The 16,806-nt window shown below is 47.7% G+C and overlaps 1 protein-coding gene across 3 annotated transcripts in view; it reads left to right on the top strand.

The window, feature by feature from the left end:
- The first annotated feature begins 16,492 nt into the window (after nucleotides 1-16,492).
- The window catches only part of LOC137321270 (SWI/SNF-related matrix-associated actin-dependent regulator of chromatin subfamily E member 1-related-like), a 41,770-nt gene continuing 41,456 nt past the window's right edge, over nucleotides 16,493-16,806 (top strand). For all 3 annotated transcript variants that reach the window (XM_067983620.1, XM_067983621.1, XM_067983619.1), the window contains exon 1: nucleotides 16,493-16,644. The gene's annotated coding sequence lies outside the window, so the exon portion shown is untranslated. The remainder of the gene's footprint in view (nucleotides 16,645-16,806) is intronic.

Here is a 16,806-nt window from a genome sequence, read left to right as displayed (position 1 = left end):
CATTAATATAGATTGTAAATAGCTGAGGCCCAAGCACCGATCCTTGCGGCACCCCACTAGTTACTGCCTGTCAACCTGAGAATGACCTATTTATTCCTACTCTGTCCTTTAACCAATCCTCTATCTGTGCTAATATATTACCCCCAAACCCATGAGCCCTTACCTTGTGTAACAACCTTTTATGTGGCACCTTTTCGAATGCATTTTGAAAATCCAAATATACTACATCAACTGATCCCCTTTATCTACCCTGCTAGTTAAATCCTCAAAAAACTCTAATAAATTTGTCAAACACAATTTCCCTTTCATAAAACCATCTTGACTCTGCCTAATTATTTTCTAAGTGCCTTGTTACCACTTCCTTAATAATGGATTCCAGCATTTTCCCGACGACCGATGTCAGGTTCACTGGCCTGTAGTTCCCTGTGTTCTCTCTCCCTCCCTTCTTGAATAGCAGGGTAACATTTGCTACCCACCAGTCCACTGGGACCGTTTCAGAATCTAGAGAATTTTGGAAGATCAAAACCAATGCATCCACTATGTCTCCTGGTAACTCTGGCCCACATCCCAGCTGTCAATTGGGGGGGGTCATTACCATAATATGGATGGGTGAATTTGGGGTTATACTCACCTGTGACACAGTCAATTCATGCCCCATTGGTAGTAGGGAGAGCTGACCTTGCCGAATTTTGCATTGGAGGCTCTGTTGCAGGACGTGCAGTGAAGGAGGGTGACCCTTTTTGGGAACTGAAGGCCATCAACCTGTTAAAGCAGCCATATTGAGGTCGCAGATTGAGTCAATGGATCTTCCGGATGTCTCATACCTGGAAGCAAATGAGGACAAAGTTTGCTGGTATCAGGAGAAGTGTTAAGACATATGCGGGGTTAAATTGGGCCGTGTGGTGCCCGTTATGTAGGCGCTACGCAGACTCCCAAGCCCTAAAAATGGCGTCTCAGATGCGCACGCACAATTCCGGCGTGATGTGCGCAGGATGCCATTTTGGTAAAGGCAATTGTGCACGGGCACCTAACGAACACTGGCAGCATGTAAAGTTGGGAGATTATGACGTTAATCAGTGTGTAATGCTGATTTGAAGCAGCCCTGCCATTTTGGAACTCCACGCTCCAGCCAATGCACTGTCTTAACCTCGCACAGCCAAACAGGAGTTAAAAGGCATGAAGGAGCCCCCACCAGCACTATTTAAAGAGATCACGCAGGAGTTACAGGTTAGTTGCTGGATTAGTTATTCTGGCTGCTGTACAGTTGTGGGTGTTTGTGGAAGTTTCCCATACTTCGAGAAAGTTGCAATATTATATAGAGAGTGGTCTGGCTGGTCTTGCAGTACTACTGTTAGTGGCATTTAAAATATTGTGCTGAACAAGGTTGTTGCCAGACTTGGGTGGTCTGCTAGGGCTTCCTCTGGGAATTGAACATGACTGGGAGAATGAAGAGAGGCCAAGCAGAACAGGATAAGCTGCTAGAAGAGGGAGGAGGAGGAGGAGGAGGAGGAGGAACAGGGCACTCAGCAGGAGGCCATATCCATTGGCCTCAGGGACCAATCCTCTTACCTCAACTTCAGCGACGACCAGTGCATCCGACAGCTGCAGTTCACTAAAGAGGTCGTGATTGAAATTTGTCACCTGCTGCAGCCACAACTGCAGCCTCATAGCAGGGCAAGGACAGCATTGCCTGTGGCTGTCAAGGTAACCCTGGCGCTTACCTTTTATGGCTCTGGCTCCTTTTAGGCTGCTGCTGGCGATATAAGCAACATCTCGCAGTTTGCAGTGCACTGCTGTATAAGGGAGGTCACTGAGGCTCTGTACACACTCAGAAACAGATTCATCACGTTCCCTCTGAACAGAGACAAGCAGCGGGAGCGAGCATGACTGTTTGCTCGCATTGCAGGCTTCCCCATGGTGCAGGGTGCCATTGACTGCGCACGTATTGCCATGTGCTTCATATCTGAACTTGGCCATTTTCAGGAACAGAAAGGGATTTCACTCCCTCAATGTGCAGCTGGTGTGCGACCACAAGCAGGTCAATGCCCGCTATTCCGGCAGCAGTCATGACTCCTTCTTTTTGAGGCAGTCCAACGTGCCACCTATATTTCAACAAGCACGGCAAGTCAAAGGCTGGCTACTGGGCAACAAGGTTTATCCCCTCACGAAGTGGCTCATGACTCCGGTCCTGAATGCACGCACATGTGCACAGCAGGCGTACAACGAGAACCATGCTGCCACATGGAACATCGTAGAACACACCACAGGCAACCTCAAGCAACAATTCCACTGCCTGGTCCGTTCTGGAGGAGCCCTGCAGTACTCAGCTGAGCGGGTATCAAGATTTGTCGTTGTATGCCGCATGCTGCACAACCTCGCCAATATGAGGGAACAGCCCTTGCCACCGCCTAACCGGCGAGAACTTGAGCAAGAGTAGGAGGCAGAGGAGGAGGAGGACGAGGCGGAGGAGGAAGTGCAGCAGGAAGTGGAGGAAAAGGCAGGGAGGCAACAAGGTAGACAGGCCCCATCTGCCAGGGCTCTGCGTGATCAGATGATTAGTGAGCGATAATGGTAACCTCAATGTCAACATACGTTCATACGAATTAAGAGCAGGAGTAGGCCATTCGGCCCCTCGATCCTGCTCTGCCATTTGATAAGATCATGGCTGATCTGATTGTGATCTCAACCCTACTTTCTCATCTACCTACTATAACCTTTGACTCCCTCGTTAATCAGGAATCTATCTAACTCAGCCTTAAAAATATTCAATGACCGTGCCTCCAGCACTCTCTAGGGAAGGTCTCATGATCCTCTGAGAGAAAAAATTTCTCCTCATCTCCATCCTAAATGGGCGACCCCTTATTATTAAACTGTGACCCCTAGTTCTAGTCTTTCCCACAAAGAGGGGGAAACATCCCTTCAGCATCTACCCCTTCTAGTCCCCTCAGGATCTTCTATGTTTCATAAGATCACCTCTCATTCTTCTAAACTCCAATGTATACAGGCCCAACTTGTCCAACCTTTCCTCATAAGATAACCCCCTCATCCCAGGAATCAGACGAGTGAGCCTTCTCTGAACCGCCTCTAAAGCAATTATGTCCTTTCTTAAATAAGGAGACCAAAACTGCACATGGTATTCTAGATGTGGTCTCACCAATGCCCTGTACAACTGTAGCAAAACATCTCTACTTTTATATTCCATTCCCCTTGCAATAAATGAAAACATTCCATTTGCCTTCCTAATCACTTGCTGTACCTGCATACTAACTTTTTGTGATTCATGTACTAGGACACCCAGATCCCTCTGTACCTCAGAGTTCTGCAATCTCTCTCCATTTAAATAATATACTGCTTTTCTATTCCTCCTGCCAAAGTGGACAAGTTCACATTTTCCCACATTATAGTCCATCTGCCAAATTTTTGCCCACTCACTTAACCTATCTATATCCCTTTGCAGACTCCTTATGTCCTCTTCACAACTTACTTTCCTACCTACCTTTTGTCATCAGCATATTCAGCAACCATACATTGTAAATAGTTGAGGCCCCAGCACTAATCCCTGTGGCACTCCACTCGTTACATCTTGCCAACCTGAAAATGACTCATTTATGCCTATTCTCTGTTTCCTGTTAGCTAACCAATCCTTTATCCATGCTAATATGTTACCCCTTACACCATGAGCTCTTATTTTGTGTAGTAGCCTTTGACGTGGCACCTTGTCAAAAGCCTGCTGGAAATCCAAGTACACCACATCCACAGGATCCCCTTTATCCACGTTGCTTGTTACTTCTTCAAAGAACTCTAATAAATTAGTCAATTCACCTTCCCATTCACCAACAGTCTCACACTCCTTAGCTTTCCACTCCCACATGACCATCAAATCGTCCTCCTTATGATTACACATTGCTTCCTCCCTCAGCCCATTGCAGAAATGAAAACCACCACCAAATACAAATTCAAATCCAAATTTCTAAATTAACACGTCATCATTCAAACAAAATAAGTCTATTCATCCTTATGCATTCCCTTAGTGTCTCTTGTTCGTGTGCCTTTACCTTTCCTATAAGGTGCATCCCCAGTGGCTGGAGCATGGGTGGTGGGAGGCTGCTGACCTTCAATGGAGGAGCGTGCAGATGGCCTTGAGCAGCTCTGCCTGGAAGGGCCAGGCTGCAGATTACACCATCTTGGCCTGGGCTGCAGCAGTCTGGCCTGGCTGGCTGACAGGCAACAGCAAGAGCACTGACAGATTGGCAGGGGTGGGAGCAGGAATGCTGTCGCCCTGAGAGAGGACAGCAGGTTCGTCATCCATGGCGCCACTGCCACTCTCCCAGGGGCGGCGCCTCAGTAATCCTGGTGATCTGCTGTAGAACGGATTGCTGTGACGCTCTGGAAGTCCCGTTCCACAGTCGTACCCACAGCCACGATAGCAGCAGTCTGAGCTTCCAAGGCAGCAGTATGAGCTCCAAATGCAGCAGTCAGACCTTGGATAGCAGATGTTTCTACTGCAATGGAAGCTGTGACATCGATCATCAGATGCTGCATCACGGTGGGCTCCACAGGTGTGCTGACAGAGGTGACCACCCGTTCCACGTAGGAAAGGATGGGCTCCAAGCCCTGTGCAAAGCCCTGTGTCAAGTTGGAGCTGGACTCCTCCATGCCCCTGGACATTTTGCGCAGGCTTTCTGGCAGGTTTTCCAGTACACCAAGCATTTGGTGGTGTACGCCCATCAGACTTCTACTGTAGCCTGGCCCATCGAAGTCATCATCTGATTACTCTGCAGCAGAACTAGTGAGCGACCTCGCCCTCCGGTGAGCTGGCACCTGTGGTATCCGTTCCCCCCGCCCCGGCTCCTGTGCACTTGTGCTCGGTGTCTCACCATGTGCAGATCCCTCCTCTAACCTAGCCTCTAAAGTAAACGCAGTGTCAGTCTCTGAGCTGGTGGCTGCAAGTGTAAGATCGAGTGATGGTTTGTCTGCATCATCACTGTCCTCTTCCTCTGCCTCCTCTGATGGTACCAGGTTATAGTCCAACAAATTTGTTGGACTATAACCTGGTGTTGTAAGATTCCTTACATTTGTCCACCCCAGTCCATCACCGGCATCTCCACATCCTCTGATGGTGGCAGTTCCAGTTCTTGGGTATCTGAAATGACAAAGGGACACGGGTTGTGTTGTGGTGAGGGGAAAGGAGACAGGTGTGCTCACACCATCTGCAGCACATTCGTCAGAAAAGATTGTGGGCTGAGGGAGAAGTGGGAAGCAAGAAGGAGGATTAAGTATGCAGAGACCCTCATCATCGATACCTCCAGTGGCCACGGCCGCAGCCACGGCAACTTCATTTTTGGCAACTCATAAACTGACTGGTTAATGATTTCTCCGAAGCTACACATACCCCCTGCCCAATGATGGAGAGCACTGTCTCCTCCACGGGGATGAGGACGTGTAGGCATATCTGTCCTCCCCCGGGTCTTTCCTGCTGCCTGTTGTTATGCGCCACCTTCTCTTGCAAGGAAAAAAGAAGTTTCTCAGTGAATGTCCTGCAAGATATTTGGGTGATGTGGCTGTCATGGTTGAATAGCTGCCAGTGTGTGTGACCTGTAAGTTGTGGGTGTGTGGCTCGCAAGAGTGGTACTGTGTGCGGGTGAGATGCAACATCTGATTTGAAGAGTTGAGTACTGATGGAAAGATTTTGTTGGTAGGTGGGTGATGGGGGGGTGTAGTGTGTGGAGCAGTGGATGCGGTTAATGGTGCAGTTGGTAGGAGATGTCACTTGACAGTTGAAGCCACTCACCATGACCACTCGTGTCAAATCATTGAACATTTTCCTGCACTACATCCACATGCATGACGCGATGCTCCTGGCATTGACCTCGTCCACCACGACCACCCACTGCCTCTTCAGCACATGTCTGGAGGGCCTCCTGCGGGTAAAGGATGCCACTCCTTGGGGGTGATTTTAAAACCCAAGAACAGGTGGGTTGGGGGCGGGTGGGAGTTGAAAATAGTTGTTTTTTTGGGTCGCGACCGCAACGCGGCTTTATTTCCGGGTTTAACGTCGGCGCGGAAAAGTACAGGCTTCCCGCTGGGAATGCCAAGTCCAAAGATTTTGCGGTGGCGACCCGAGAAAACAACTGTTTTCAACTCCCACCCGCCCCCAACCTACCCGTTCTTAGGGTTTAAAATCACCCCTCTTGTGTCTACCTCTTGCACCAAGGCCTCTAGGGCGTCGTCGGAGAACCTTGGTGCACGGTCTCTCAAAGGCCCAGCCATTCCTCAGTATATTCCAGGATGTGAAGATGCCTTTTTCATTTCCACACCGCCTGAGGAAGGGGAAAGCCCCCGAAAGCTTGTGGGATTAAAAATAAAATCGTTGGACTATAACTTGGTGTTGTAAAATTGTTTACAAGTATATTCCAGCACAGAGATAGTTGCCACACCAATTCCAGGCCTCCCTGCAGCCACAGTGCACATCCCCTTTAAGAGATGCAGGCTGCCTTTAAGTGGTGCTAGCCACTCCCGGTATCAGGGCACCCTGCTTGTGCAAGCAGCCAATCAAAAACACAGGTAGCGCTGGCTGCATGCAGCAATCACTGAAATCACCAGGCAGCACGAATGTTACATGCTGCCTGGTGTCAATATTTTTGCCCTTTGGGAGATAACACATAGAAATCATTTACCCCTCCTCACAACACTCTTTCATAAAACAGATGGTGGAGGACACAATCATAGAGGGGGTACAGTAAAACTCTGCACATAGTAGATCATACTTAAACCCTCAAAGTGCCCGACCCTCTGAATGCACTCCAACTCCGAACCATTTCGCTGGGTTTGGGCTTTTTTCTGATGTACAGTGAGCTCCGGTGAGATTCCCACTGCCAAGATGGAGTCTGCCAGTGTCTGGCTGCAAAATTACAGCCAGCAGGACCATTGCAGTAGAACCAGAAGAAGCAGCTGGGCATTTAAAGGGGCAGAAAAGCCCTGGAGATTGGCACATCAGGAGGGTCCGAGGCCTACAAAGCAAGTTAAGTGGGGGACCTCAAGAAGATTCCCACCACTTTCCGGGGCCTACAGCCATCTTCTATATGGTGGACCCGGGAAGCAGCAGTAACTGGGGCGGCATGACAGAGGAGAATTCAGCCTGTTGTAGCGACCGTCTCGCTCACCATTCAAATCACCCACGCTGAGTCCAGAGAGCCTTTCGTATGCAGAGTTTATTCAAGCATATGCAGGGGAGAGCCTTCGTGAGCCAAGGATCTCTCTGATTAAACAATTACATCAGGCTTTATACACAGTACGGTTGATTCTGACAGGTAACAGTCTGTTGGCCTCAGGCATGTGGCCAACTAGGTCCCGCCTATACCTTGCCTATAGTCATCATGGAGTCTCGCACGTGCGCGGGAGCAGATGTTCCTGTTATCTCAACTGTCCCTGTTATCTCAACCATCTTAAGCTCTTACGTCTGCCTTACTATGGTTTACAATTCCCCTTACCTGGTGTCCGAGGTCTCCCATTATCATTATCTTAGTCCATTGTTCTTGTTACAAGGTTTCGTGAAAACATGTTTATGACAACGGCTATGGTTAAACTGCTGACACCATGCTTTAGTCCTTTTTGGTCAAGCTCCCCATTATGCCTTGCGGTCACACTGGTTGTCTCGTAGCTCGCGTAACGTCAGTATACATGTAAAGATTATACACTCACACCTCTTACACCAGCATTAATATCGCAAAGCCCGTAATTCTTTAGTTGCCACAACACAACCCCAGATGTTTCTTATCTCTTTTTATTTTTTTTTTTCCTTTTCGCTTCCGATAGGAGGCAGCAACAATAGAATCGAAAAGCACAGAAGGAGGCCATTCGGCCCATCGTGCCTATGCCGGCTCTTTGAAAGAGCTATCCAATTCGTCTCACTCCCCTGCTCTTTCCCCATTGCCCTGCAAATTTTTCTTTTTCACATATTTATCCAATTCCCTTTTGAAAGTTACTATTGAATCAGTAGCACCACAGACCCAGGCACATCACAGCATTTTGTGTCAAGCATTGCCCCTACCCCCATCACCAACACAGCTATGAGCACCCAGGAGAATTTTGGCAGTGAGTTTGAGGAAGGGGCACTGAGTGAATCACAATTCACAAGCGAGGAGGAGCTGGTAGAGGTGGCAGAAGAGGAAGAAGAAGGAATCTGACCAGGTTATGAGCCCATGTCCTTTGTTAATTTTAGGCACATAGGCATTAGTATCCTACTGGACTTAACTTAGGAGTTGGTGCAGGAGGAAAAGGGGTTTTCTACATCCTTTGTATCCTTCAGCAGCTGGTGGAGAATGCACCCAGGGCACCTCTAACATCACTGCAGTCCTACAGGAGAGATTTACTCGAATGCAAAGTATTATGGAGAGAACGGCACCTTCACAGCCACCTCAGGGGAGCCTGAAAGCAGTGAGTGAACAAGCCAGAACAATATTCTCTCAAAAGCCCTGTGATTGATGCTATTGAGACCTTGAACAGCAACTTACGTTGCCAGGTTTGGCAGATTGAGAGATCACTTGGAAAGAGCAGTGATGGCGGGCTTTATCCACATTCAAGAAAACTTACAGACGGCTCTCGCACGGATCATGGAGCTATCTTGGGACTTCCAGCACTGGAGGTGTTACAGGAGAAGGGTCCAATGAGGTGACATCCTCTCACAGTGTCTTCATATCCTCTTCAAATGATTGGCAAAGTGCCTGCTGACTTTTATGCAGCACTGGTTATTGATCCCAATCAGCAAGCCCCACAAAACATCACAGTGCAGATAGAACAAAGCCATTGCCATTACTAGAGTTACTGTGGTACATGAGGGATACTTAAGCAACAATTTCATTGTTTCGACTGCTCAACCAGGGAATTGCTCTACAGTCCAACCAAAAGCTCCAAGACATGCTGACCTTTATGCAACCAATGCTGCATAAAGGTCAGCATGTGACTCCAGCTGTTGCAAGGCTATCACGAACAGGGCTTAGAGCACCTCCGCACTGTAAATAGCACTGAATAAATAGAGATTCTTTGTACTGCCCCTTTGGATGAACTATATTTTTAGGGTTGGGCCGTGAAAAGGGAATCAACCGTTGGAAGAATTGAAAGATGGAGGGCCCGATTTTAGCAGGGCTGCGGGTTCTCGGCGGATGCGCTAGCGCGCCCGGTGAAATTAGTGGGTTTCCCGCGCGATTGTAGCAGGCAAACCACTAATTGGATCCACTTACCTGCTCCTCCGGGTTCCCCGCTGCTGATCTGCGCGTCGGGCGGGCTGCACATGCGCAGTAAGATCTGTCAGCTGGAGGCGCTCTATTTAAAGGGGCAGTCCTCCACTGACAGATGCTGCAACCAATAGCAAAGATGACTGCATGGAGCAGCCCAGGGGGAAGGCAGCTCCCAGTTTAATGATGCCTCACCCCAGGTATCAATACATGGGGTGAGGAGGAGGGGGAGGACAGAGATCTTCCACCCGGCGTGCGGGAGGAAGCGGCCTGCCTCCGCCACCAAGAAGGCCTGGCTCGAGGTGGCAGAGGGGGTCACCTGCGCCACCAACATATCGCCCACCTGCACACAGTGCAGGAGGCGGTCCAATGACCTTAGTAGGTCAGCCAAAGTGAGTACACGGAGTCTTTCCCCTACACTCCGTCTGCCACATCACTGCCCCCACCCCACATCTCCTTCGGCACTGCCAACACTACTCTGTCACATCACTCCTCACACCCACTCAAACCTCATCCTCATCTTACCTGCACCTACTCACCTCGCCAGTACTCACCCCGCCACTACCACGCAACCCAATCCTCATACAATCTCATGGCTCTATCCCATACTCACCCTCTAGTGCATCTCTCTCACGGCCAGCCTCACTCAACCTGCCACCACCTGTGCTGCAGCCACAGGGCATGCATCACATATGTGCAGTAGGCAGCGTAAGGCAAACGTGTCGTGAACATGAAGGGGATGCACAAGGGTGTTTGAGGGTTTGTCATGGTTGTTACTTATATTGAATTTCAGAACAACTCACATCACACATTATATTGGCACCACTACTTCCTGTCCGGTTTGTGCAATAATGCCCGCTCCTGGGTATCACTATGAGGACCCACCACTGATGCCACCCATTGTGTCACTGCAGAGTGGGTGTAGGTGTATTTGCAGGGCTCTTCTGTGCAGACGACTGAGAGACATCGGCGATGTCCCCGGTTGCACCCTGGAAGGCTGCGGAGGAGAAGTTCGGGAGGGCAGTGGTGACTTTGACAGCGACAGGTAGGAAGATGGTGCACAGGCCAGCCAGGAGCAGCTCGGCATGAAAGAGGCTGCAGATGTCCACGACTACATGTCGAGTGACTCTGAGCCTCCGTGTGCACTGCTGCTCAGAGAGGTCCAGGAGGCCGAGCCTCGTTCTGTGGACCCTGTGGCGAGGGTAGTGCCCTCTGCGACGCATCTCTCTCTGCGGTAGCCCTCCCTCCTGCTGTACAGGTGGATGTGTCACAGCACTGTGTTGTGGAGCTCCACGTGTCAGAGGTGAACGGCGTGGATGGCGAGGCTGGTGATGCTGTTCGCCCTCCGAGGAGGTCATGACTGCAGCTACGGCGGCCCCCATCCGCAAGATGTACATCTGAGGGGATCCGCAAGGTAGGTACATGTCTCCGGACCCCGGGGTAAGTGTGCAGGTTGGTGACTTTGACTGTCAGGAGGAGGGTGGTGGAGGCCAAACTTTGTCCCAAGTGACAGAGTGGCCTCCTGCAATGGGTGAGGGTCTCCTCCCCCCACCTGTCAAATGGACCTTTGCAGCTGCCACAGGCTGACAGCTGCAACACGTCCATTCGAGCTGGGAGTGTTTCCCCCAGTGTGGTAAACAGTCCCATGTTGTTCAAAAATCCCACATAGTCCCTTAATCAGGTCAGTTAATGACCTGAAATACCTAACTAAATATTGTCAAGTGGCATCCCGCTGGCTTTAATCGCCTGCGGGATTCCCACCAACGGGGGCTGCGCGCGCGAAGCCGGCGCATCAGCGGGGAACCCGGAAGTGGGCGGGATCGAGGCAGGATCCGGTCCCGCTCCTGGATTTCCCAATTTTCGGGGCCCCCCCGCCGAGAACGCACCCGATAGCGGGTGCTAAAATCGAGCCCGGAATGTTAGCTTGAGTGCAAGGAATGAGCACTATGTCCTTGGAGCTACAGTGTGTGGGTTTTCAAATGGAAGAGTAAAGTTGGTCAGGGACAGGTGGTGTCCATCATTGGAAGTAGTTCAATCTTCAAAGCTCCAGTCTTCCTGCCAGGGCATCCTCTCTATCCATGTCACCCTCTTCCTCTTCCTCTTTCTTTGGAAGCTCTTCCTCGGCTTGCTGCATGTTCACTTCTCTTCAAATGGCAAAATTGTGCAGCATGCAGAATAGAGTGATGTCTTGGAGATTTTGGTTGGACTGTAGAGCAATTCCCCGGTTGAGCAGTCAAAACAATGAAATTGTTGCTTAAGTATCCCTCGTGTACCACAGTAACTCTAGTAATGGCAATGGCTTTGTTCTATCTGCACTGTGATGTTTTGTGGGGCTTCCTGATTGGGATCAATAACCAATGCTGCATAAGCAGGGAGTTGGTCCAGTTACAGTGTGGGGAGAGGAAGTCTAGTTGTAGGGGAGTTGGTGGGATGACAGTGGTGATGGAGGGAGATGTATTTGTTGAAAAGCTTTTCTCATCAGTGAGGAAACTTGTATTACTTAAAATAAATGCTCAACAGTATTTATTTAAAAAAAGGTTTCCCCAGTCACTGAGGCAACCCTTTTTTTTTTATTCGTTCACGGGATGTGGGCGTCGCTGGCGAGGCCGGCATTTGTTGCCCATCCCTAATTGCCCTCGAGAAGGTGGTGGTGAGCCGCCTTCTTGAACCGCTGCAGTCCATGTGGTGACGGTTCTCCCTTGCCCCTTCTCTATCACACGCACCTCCCTCATTGTCCCCAGTACTCTCATACTCCAGGGCCTCAGTACTGCCACATCTTACAACCCCCTATAAACATTGCAAAACCACCTCCATCCCCCAAACTCATACACAATACCCACTTCTCCCACATCCCATCACCATTCTCCTCACATTGCTACATCTTGTAATCCTCTTTCTATCACTAACGCATTCCAACACATTACTCCCAGACCCAGCGATGGTCCTCCCACTAGTCAATAAATAGAATGGAATTTAAGGTAGTAAGGAATAGTTTAAACTGAATTAACCAACTATTTAAATATTGACCTCTATAAACACATACTCAGAGATTCCACCTATGAATCAGGGCAGGAAATTTTATGTAAATTGCCAAAATCTGGGCAGGATGCCAAGTACACAAAGTGGGAACTAGAACTTTTCATCGAGGAGGTCATGCCTAGAAGTACTTCTTCAATGACACAAAGGACCCAACAGCATATATGCTGTGTGAGTTGTATCACTGGTTGTTGCTCCCTTGTGTCCTTAAAGCAGCCAAAGAAAATAATTAAGCAATTTGGGAAACCTGCTCAGTAGAATTAATTGTACGTGACTGTTCAATTTTGGCTGTTGAGCGTAAAATATTCTCCCTGGCATCCTCCTCAGCAGATATGCATTTATTATTTCAACATTTCAATTAGCAACACTGAGGGTGGAAGGAGGAAAGTTGCAATGAAACTTGCTGATGCTTTGGTAAAAAATAATGGCTTTGGTTTTTGAGTGTAGTAGAAATTTTGTACATTAACTGCAAGAATTAGTCAACACCGTGTAATAATGCAGTGCTAGTAAATTAATAATGCAGTATAAAGGATGGTTCTAAATTAGATCTACAGAGCATGAGGTCTACATTGTTAAGAGTACAGGTACTGTGTTTATAACAGTTTAACGAAATTTCCTGAATCTTGTGTAATTCAGTTTCAGACCACATTTCTAAAAGTTTGTTTTTCTTGTCCCAGTAAAAGTAATGCTAACTTTATTTAATTCCACCATATCCTTACAATTTCATATAAGGCCAAATATATAGATTTAAAAATAGAGGTAATATCTTTTATGAGGCTATGGTTGAAAAATGATATTTGTTGGTTATAAATGCAAATGTTCTGTGATCTCAGAAAAATCATGCAACATATAATTCCACTTTATAGCCTTAATCTTTGACAAGATATTCCTCTCTACTAAGTACAACGTGCTTCACTGAGTGAGCAGTTTAATGATCCGGCCACCCGGCCATAAACCATTTGTGCTTCAGGTTAATGGAATGTACAAAATGATGACATCTGCTTTCTGAGCAAGGTGACTTTCCAATAAGTCGCTGTAGACGATCAGCACAATCTCTACCGACCCTACATTCAGAATGCTAGGAACACTGGCTATATAATACAAAGTGGAAAGTTACACCTTACACACTATAATTTTTCATTCAACATTGCAATTGTTTACAGTGAAAAGTATCAAATAAAGGTACTGGGAGCATTTCCACTTGAGCAGAGAGGTCTAAGAACAGATTTAATAGAGGATAATGAAAGGGTTTGATGGGGCGGTTAGGCATTAGTGACAAGGCGTCATCAATTTAAAATTATCACTAAGAGAATGTGGTGAGATGTTAGGAGAACTTTATTTATGCAGAGAGGTGTTGGAGCCTGGAATGCTTTGCCACATGGAATATATGAGAGAGAGACTGTTGCATCTTTTAAGAGAAGAGCAAATCAACATTTGAAGCAGAGGGAGATACAAGGCTTTAGGGGGAGAGAAAAAAAAGCAGAAAAAGTTAGAAACGCTCAGCAGGTCAGGCAGCATCTGTACCGAAGACAGAGGAGTTAACATTTCAGGTGTGGGCCCTTCATCAAAACGACAAGAAGAGAGCTAGATAGTGTAATTAGTTTTGGATTGCTGTAGCGAACAGTGGGCATGGACACAGTGGACCAAATGGCATTCCTTCTGTACTGTAAACTTCTACGGTACTAATTATTAGAATTAATTTCAGTTAGTTGATGCACTTTACTGCCATTTTAAACACCTGTCACCAGAGAAAGAAGTCCTATTGAACCATACTTTTTTTTTACCTTATGACAGACTTAAGCCAATATACTTGGCCTATTAAAAAAAAAATTCACAAAAAGCAGGATAAATTCAACCTGGCCAATTACTGCTCCACCAGCCTACTCTCAATCATCAGCAATTTGATGGAAGGAGTGATCGACAGTGCTATCAAGTGGCACTTACCAATGACCTGCTCACCGATGCTCAGTTTTGACAGGACCACTCGGCTCCAGACCTCATTACAACCTCGGTCCAAACATGGGCACAACAGCTGAATTCCAGAGGTAAGATGTAAGTGATTGCCCTTGCCATCATGGCACCATTTGACTGAATGTGGCACTAAGGAGCCCCAGTAAAACTGAAGTCATTGGGAATTAGGGGAAAACTCTCCAGTGGCTGGAGTCATACCTAACACAAAGGAAAATGGTTGTGGTTGTCGGAGGCCAGTCATCTCAGCCCCAGAACATCGCTGCAGGAGTTTGTCTGAGCAGCGTCCTAGGCCCAACTATTTTCAGCTGCTTTTTCAATGACCTTTCCTTCATCATAAGGTCAGAGTGGAGCTGTGCGCTGATGATTTCAGTTTTCAGCTCCATTCACAATTCCTCAGATAATGAAGCAGTCCATGCCCGCATGTAGCAAGACGTGGACAACATCCAGACTTGGGCTGATAATTGGCAAGTAACATTCACGCCACACAAGTGCCAGCCAATGACCATCTCCAATAAGAGAAAGCCTTACCATCTCCCCTTGACATTCAAAGGCATTCCATCGCCAAATCCCCCACTAACATTCTGGGGGTCACTATTGACCAGAAACACAACTGGACCAGTCACGTAAATGCCGTGGCTACTACAAAAGGTCAGAGGCTGCGTATTCTGCAGCAAGTGACTCACCTCCTGACTCCCCAAAGTCTCTCCATTAGCTACAAGACACAAGTCAGGAGTGTTATGGAATGCTCTTCACTTGCCTCGATGGGTGCAGCTGCAACAAGACTCAAGAAGCTCGACACCGTCCAGGACAAATCTGTACCCTATCCACCATAAACATCCACTTTCTCCTCCGCTGCCGTACCGTGGATGCAGTGTATACTATCTACAGGATGCAAGATATCAAAGTTTCTTCAGCAGCATCTCCTAAACCTGCGACCACCACCACCTAGAAGGACAAGGGCAGCAGATGCACCATACTGACTTGGACATATATCGCTGTCCCTTCATCGTCGCTGGGTCAAAATCCTGGAACTCCCTACCTAACAGCACTGTGGGAGAACCTTCACCACACGGACTGCAGCGGTTCAAGAAGGCGGCTCACCACCACCTTCTCAAGGGCAATTAGGGATGGGCAATAAATGCCGGGCCTTGCCAGCAACGCCCACATCCTGAGAATGAATTTGTAACAAAAATGGCTACTTAGATCATCAAACGTTTGTCCAGCATTATTGTAAGAGAAGTACAAATGGCTCTTCCATTGTGCATCACTGTGACAAATTAGATTTTGTTTTGGTCGCCTAAACTGGATCTTTATAGTTTATAATGTTTCTGTAGTGCTAAATTCAGCATTTTTCTCAATAATGAGAGTCAGGAGCATGGGATTGCTCTCAACAATAGTGAATTGAAGTTTAAATTAGGTTTTCAAATGGAAGGTCACTGTGTACAGTTTCTGACTATTGTGAGAAGATCACTCCTTGTGACACCTGAGGGCCGGGAGTCATTCCATTCCATTTTATACAACTTAACTAAAGGGGCTTAGCTAAAACAGACCCTTGAACCATCCCACTCACACATCACAGAATAGGCAGTCACTGTAGGTTAGTAACTGCGGTTGTCAGCACAGTGGACCAAACCGCCATCTCATAGATCTAATGCAAACTTTGGATAGTGGGAGACTAGTGATGCTGAACCCAAGAGAACATCAAATGCAAAAATCCAAAAGCTGTGGTAGTACATTACAGCACACTTGAAGTTTGAATATAAATAGCACATTCCAACATGTGAGCTATAACTCACGGAAATGAAAAAAATGTATTCATATTTCATGCAGAAGGATTTCCAAGCGTACCAACCACGTTTACTTTTACCATTAAGAGCCATGAAAACATTTTTAAATCAAGATGAGTGAGTGTCACTTTCAATGGCAAGGTCCATATGATTATTTGATTGGTGAAAGGGTGTTGTCTTACTGCGGTTGGGCCTTTATATGTAGGTTGAGATTGTGCCAGACAAAAAAAAAAATCAAGGAATGTAACTGCAAAAGTTGTATTTATACTTGTATAATTTGTTGCAAACATGCTACTGCTCACATGTGTGCCTATAGCAACAGTTAAAGCATTGCGGGCTGCTGGAGGGAAGGGCTCGGGTTCCAGGCACGAACTCCTCCCACCAGCAGGGGCGCTCGAGAGTCACTCTCTCTCTCTGGGGTTGCGGATCGCTGACCTTTGCCTGCCCGCCTTCCGGTGCCCCGGAAGTAAAACAGTTAGCTTGGCGGCGGCTGAGTTGTGTTGTTTACGGATGGATTTAAACAGAAAAGACCGGTAAAAGAGAGCAACGGCCGGGGAGTGAGAGAGAGTGAGGGAGAGAGTGAGGAGAGAGTGAGAGCCGCCCAGCCCCGAGCCACGGTGAGTGACCGAGTAACAGCCACATATACACATGGTGTACCGCTACAGTGTATATAACACAACAACAACACATGGAGAGAGGTGGAGTGCACATCACAGAGCAACAGAGCGTACAACACATACACATGATATAGCTCCAGTCTATGTAACATTGTGGCTTAT

Source organism: Heptranchias perlo, chromosome 4 (genome assembly GCF_035084215.1).
Source record: "Heptranchias perlo isolate sHepPer1 chromosome 4, sHepPer1.hap1, whole genome shotgun sequence".
Taxonomy (NCBI): domain Eukaryota; kingdom Metazoa; phylum Chordata; class Chondrichthyes; order Hexanchiformes; family Hexanchidae; genus Heptranchias; species Heptranchias perlo.
The sequence above is the reverse complement of the archived record's forward strand: the minus strand, read 5'-3'. Positions and strand labels throughout refer to the sequence as shown.